This window comes from Alligator mississippiensis, chromosome 1 (genome assembly GCF_030867095.1).
Source record: "Alligator mississippiensis isolate rAllMis1 chromosome 1, rAllMis1, whole genome shotgun sequence".
NCBI lineage: Eukaryota > Metazoa > Chordata > Crocodylia > Alligatoridae > Alligator > Alligator mississippiensis.
Window position 1 is genome coordinate 222,965,092 of NC_081824.1, and position 6,000 is coordinate 222,971,091.

A 6,000-nucleotide genomic window follows, 5' to 3' on the forward strand; every position below is an offset into this window, starting at 1 on the left:
CTTTTCAGTCAACTCAGTACAGTTATACTAGTATGTTTAGTGAGTTTTATATAGGTTAGTAAACCACTAACAACATTCCAGTGACTTGAATGGGAATTTTGCCCAAGCAAGGCACTGCATCCTCACACCCAAAGGGAATAATTTATAAAATTCAGAACTGGGGCCTCTTGTCTAGCAAAGTACATAAAGTTAAGTATGTGCCTAAGCATGCTATTTACTTTTGGGATTTAAGGACACGCTTAATGTTTAATTTGTGATTAGGTATTTATCCAATTGGGAAGTGAATGAACAAGGGACAACCATTTTAAATAACATGGCAGAGATTCAGGAGAAAATATTTAATGGGGTATATTTGCTAAATAAGCAGTGTGGGCAAACTTAAAATAACTCCATAGCTGCTTCTTTCTGTAATATTTTTAATGCTTCCTGGATCATAAAAGACAAGACATTTATTTTAAAAAATATAAAGGGATATATATATATATCCCTGTCCTAGATCTGTTCTACAGAAGTCTAGTGCTGCTTCCACTAAAATCAATATTAACACTCTTATTGGCTCACACTCTCCAGAATCAGTTCCCAAACTGTCTTCATTAAAAAAGAACCATGTTCCTAGTTACCCTGCATTGGCTATACTTTGCCAACAAAAATGATATTTCAGATGCTGAATACCAAGCTTTGCTGTAAGATGGGGCTTTCCCTTTATGTTGTTTTATTTTCTAAAGGCCGCCTGACAAACAGAGGTTGCCCAGATACAATGAAATAGGTCAAAAAAAGGTGGTTCAGCTCCCTAGTATAGACATGGATATGCTTGTTTGTTTATCAGCCTAGCTGAGTTAAAGCATTACAAAAACTATGTGTAGACCGCACTTCATTTCCCATAGCAATACAGTATGAGGCCCTGAACCAAAGTTCACTGAAGTCAGTGGGAGGCTTTCCATTTATTTCACTAGGACTCTGAATTAGGTCCTTAGCAGTCCAGGTTACACTGCATAAATTTGTAGCTGCCTAGCAGCTCTCATCCCTGGTGCAGCCTATCCGCAAAATTTGTTCTGTTAAACACTGCGGTTTGGGAAAGGCCTCATCACTGGGTGAACCCTACTCCACAGAGGTTACAGGTAAAACTCCCAGGGGCTCCCAGCAAGGCCAGCACTTGCCATTCTCCCAATTCTCATCCTTATTTTCAGGCCAGTTGAGAAAGTGTTAAATAATACTGAGCTGATTCCTTCCTTCCTTCTTTCATGTGCTGGGACCCTGCAGTTCCCATTCGGTTCCATGGGAGCCTCAGAAAACGTTGAAAATAAGGCCCAGCTTTTTCTTTCTTTCTTTCTTTTTTTTCCTTCTTCCTTTATTGCTGTCTTGCTTGCTTGCTCCCTTGGTTTGCATGTGTCAGCCTTCCCTACGCAACTGAACTGATTGGCCTGAGTCATCTCCGGCCTTCCCCTCCCCGGGAGTGCCCTGCGGGCTGACCTGGTTGCTTCCGCGCAGCCGGAGGCAGGGAGAAGGGCCCGGCCCCCCGATGCCGCCTCCCTTGGCGCTTCGCAGGGGCGGAGGGGGACACGCTTCTGGTCGGCTGGGCAGAGGGGCTGTCGCCGCTGCAGAGGGGAGGCCCCAGTGCCTGCCTGTGCCTGTTTCTGGGCAAACCACGGGGCACGCGTCCCGTCCTCGCCCTCCCGCGCGCCCTCGGGGCAGGGCAGCGGGCAGACTCCCCGGCCCTGTTGTTAGCAGGCGCTGGGCAGGCGAGGGCACCCCCGGGGCTCCCCCCGCAGCAGCTGCCCCGCACCCCTCTCCTGTCCGCCCGCCCCTGCCCCGCGCCCTGCCCAAGGGGACCTCTGGGCTCTCGCCCGCCTCCCGCTCGAGCTTTGCGAGCTGCGGGCTCTGCGCAAAGGCGGGTCCAGCCTCGGGCTTGAGGGGGCACCACGGCCTGCCGGGGCTTCAGAGCAGCTTGGAGCCACCCCAGGGGGCTGCGATCCCTCCCCCCCCCGCAAGTGTGGGGGGGATGCTTTCGTGGGACCCCACCAGCCTGGGAGGGGGCTGGGCGGCATCATCATCATCATCGTTGTTATTAGTATCATCATCATCATCATTATTATTATTATTATTATTACTGTTGTTACAGGTATTCATAACAATGACCATAACACTCGCATCTGATTATTATTGTGATGACTCTTGTTGCTATGATTAATAACAATCATCCTATCCTATTCTTGATAATGATAATGATGATTGTTATGATGATGATGTACTATGATGAGGAGGAGGACTATGATGACGTCGATGACTTCCAGGTTTGTATTTTGCCGTCCTGCCCTGGGGGGAGAGGAGGGAGCAGCCTTGCCAGAAGCCTGGTTTAATGCGCAGGGCTGCCCTTATCCTTCACCTTGCCAGCCCCAGAGAGTCCCCTGGACCCCCTGCCCCCAAGGCCGGGCTCCGTTGCAGCCCCCCCCCTCCCCCCCATTAAGCAGGGAAGAAGAGGAGCAGGGAGTCCCGCGCCCGCCTGGGGCAGCCCCGCGGGGACTGGCGCAGGTGCGCAAGGAGCCGCCGGCCAAGCTGCCTCTGGGACTCGAAGCAGCTTTCACCTCTCTCTCTCTTTCTTTTTCTTTCTAAGCCTGAGGGCTATTCTCTCTCTCCCCGCGCCCCCCCCCCCCCCGGGCTCCCTGCTCTACTACGAACTGCCCAGTTGCCCACTCGCCTGCTCGCAGCAGACGGGCAGTGCTGCAGGGGCAGAGCTGCCCCCCGCCTGTGCCCAGCCCGCCCGCCCAGGGCTGTTACATAAGGGCTCCGAGAGCGCTGCTGCAGTCAGTCCACAGGGCGAGGGGTCTCTGCCAGCCCAATCAGCCCCCCCCCCCTTCCGTCCCCTCCAAGCTGGCACCACCAGCCGGGCATGCATTGATTGTCTTGCAAACCAGCCCTACATGCGCTCGGGGCGGGTGCATCAGGGAGCCTTGCAGAGCCGGAAGACCTCCCCCCCATACACACAGTCTCCGCTACTGTCTCAGCTCCGCCGCAGTCTTAAGGCAGCCCTCGGGACCCGCACTGGCGAGACTGCAGAGGGAAGACCTCGGGCTCCCCCCAAGCCCCTTAGGGAGCCCCTCACCCGGGGGTTACATAACTCCCGCCGCTTTCCCTTCTCTGACTCGGGACTGAGCAAAAGTGACATGGGAAAGGTCACTGGATCCTCAAAGGCTAGGGTATAATGCTAGTAATAGTTATTATTGGACTGTTAAACCCTGACTTACAGGCTTTTCCAAATAAACAAGGGATAAGAGAGTCAAAATGAATTATTATTATTATTATCACCATCATCATCTTCGTCATCTTCGTCGTCATCATTAATGATAATAAACAATAACCATATCACCACCATCATCATAGCCATCACCACCACCAATGATCATTTATTATCCTTGATTATTATTAACCATTACTCGCAACTATGAATCAGATTATCCATTATTATCTATTATTGTTACTATGCTGATGACGACGACATTATTTCCAAGTTGGGAACGGGGGGGAAGGGGATATCTTCCAAGCCCCCCTCTTTTTTTGTTTTTATTTTTTTATTTTGCTTTCCTGTCTTGGAGGAAAACAAAACAACCCGGCAACAGCTGGGGTGACTAATGGATACCTTTAAGCGCCCCGGTTCATCAAAGGGAAATAACTTAAGTAAATCAGTAGACCCTGAAACCCGGGTCGTGGACACGCATAAACGCATGTGCATCGGGAGGTATGCAGCCCCCGGCCTGCTCCCCCAACACACACACACACACACACACACACACACACACACACACAGGTGCGCACACACACACACACGCGCGCACACACACACACACGCACAGAAGTTACACACACGCACACACGCACACACTCCCAGAAGTTACAGGACTGTGCATTGCACAGCTTGGGGAGGACCTCGGAGCTACGGGGCTGGCGGACAGGAGGCTGCGGAGTTTGCCCCGCACCGGGGCTGAGCAGGAGCCCGGGCCGGGGCGCGGGGGTAGAGCCCGGGGGAGGGGGCGGGGGCTGCTCCCCTGCAGCGTGGGCCAGGCCCCTCCTGCGCTGTCCTTTGTGCTGAACCGACGCCGCTGTCCGCGGTGCTGAGCTGGCCAATGCGGCAGGGACCGCGCTGCCGCATGGGGCCCCTAGCGCCGTAGTCCTTGGCACAGCCGCCGCTGGGGCAGCGCCGCTGTCCGCGGCACTGAACAGGGCTCTTCCTCTGCCCCTGCAGTCCAGCGGGGCCTCGGCTACGAGCTGAAAACCCTCCGCCCACCAGCAACGCGGCTCCTCACGCTACTGCACCGCAGCCGCGGGTTGGAGCTGCTGATCCCGGCAAGCACCCTCCTCCCGCTTCCTCACCAGGCGAAATCCTGCCGTGATAGCATGCCTTTCCCCCTCCTCCCGCCCCTGCGACCTCCACATGCAGCGCATTCGGCTACACAAATCCTCCGGGGGAGAAGAAGGGTTTGGGGGGGGAGTGTGCATTGCGATGGCTCGCAGCAAAGCTAGGAATCAAAAGAATAGATGCCTCCCCCCTTCCTTTTCCTCGGATAGGCATAACCTGGCTTTGGGAGGTCACAGCTCTCCGCTCAGCCGGCAGCAGGTCTGCCTTCCTCCATTCCTGTAGCAACATAAGCGCTTTAGAGACGGGAACAAGGAGCTTCTTACCCCCCGCCCACATTCCCGGTGCTCTCCCTTACCTGGGCTGCCGCAGAGTTCAGTGAGGCGGCCACTGCTGCGGGTTCCGAGGCTGTGGGTCGCTGCCGCAGCTGGGAGGTAAGAACAGTCGCTCCTGACCTCCCCAAGTCTCCTTCTTCAATGGAATGGGAGCTGTGCCCTCATCAAAGATGGCCGTCCTTTCCTACGTCAGCAGCTTTTAATAGACATCTATCAAGGGGCGGAGGGAGGAGGAGAGGAAAGGCGGGGGGGGGGGGGAGTAGTCTATGGAAGCTTGAGTCATCAGATGCTGCTGCTGTTGCACTGCACTGCAATCCTTTGCATTTTGCTCCAGTTTACAAGAGGCGCCAAATCAAGCCAGGCACTGAATTAATCTCAGCATTCAGCTCTTATACAGCGTTCCCTACCAAACCGATAGGTTTCTTGTGGGAAGCCAGGTGTCTGGGGAGGGGGAGGAGGGGGAGGGAGGCTAGTGTGTGTGGGAGGGGAAGGATTTTATCTGAGAGAGGTTTTGGTCTAATCATTTGGGGGGAGGGTGGGGGGAGATAATGCAGTAGTGATTTGTTTTCGCCAAAGGGGTGGTCCGAAGAGGGTATCCCTCTGTAGTCTCTGCTGCTCCATATATGGCCAATCTACGTGGGCTTCTATTTTTATGTGTGATTTCTTTCTTCTTCTTCCTCTTTTTCTTCTTTTTCTTTTTCTTCGTGTGTATATTAACCTGATCACTGCCCCCCTTCCCCCAATCCCAAGACAAACCAACCAAACAAAAGAAAATCTAAACTTAAAGCTCTAACACATAGCTGAGTGTTTGGTACGCACTCACATGCAAAGACTCCCAGCCACATCTGGGAGAAAAATGGTTAATCCATTCCAAGGAAAAGCCTGGTGTTATTTATTATTAATTAATTAAATTATCACTTCAGAGCACATCATATGTGGAACAAATACAGCTGTCATGAAGATGAATTTTAAAAGTAGAAATTGGCAAAACATTGAGGAAATTCCTTTTGTTTCATATAACATTTTCTTTTTAGATCCAAGTCTCCAGATTTGGAATGAAATGTTAGGGTCTACTTCATCTCATCACTTATAGTTCCATATTCCATATATATTCCATACTCATCTGTGTGGTAGTTTATAAAATCATTCAGACTTACATTTAAAAATAAGTAAAGGGGATTCATTCATGTCCCAGAATCAGACACTTTTGTTTATTCAAAAGGATGTTGGTAGCTGAACATTGGACATGTTAAACCATGATTTACAGGCTTTTCCAAATAAGCAAGGGATGAGAGAGTCAAAATGCAGTTCCTAGGT

The 6,000-nt window shown here is 51.8% G+C and overlaps 1 protein-coding gene across 2 annotated transcripts in view; it reads right to left on the reverse strand.

Moving 5' to 3' along the window:
* The window catches only part of SNAP25 (synaptosome associated protein 25), a 95,708-nt gene extending 90,852 nt beyond the window's left edge, over positions 1–4,856 (reverse strand). The window contains exon 1 of one of the 2 annotated variants that reach the window (XM_019500851.2): positions 4,707–4,856. The gene's annotated coding sequence lies outside the window, so the exon portion shown is untranslated. The remainder of the gene's footprint in view (positions 1–4,706) is intronic. The other variant, XM_006270571.4, reaches the window with a different exon arrangement.
* Positions 4,857–6,000: the final 1,144 nt, after the last annotated feature.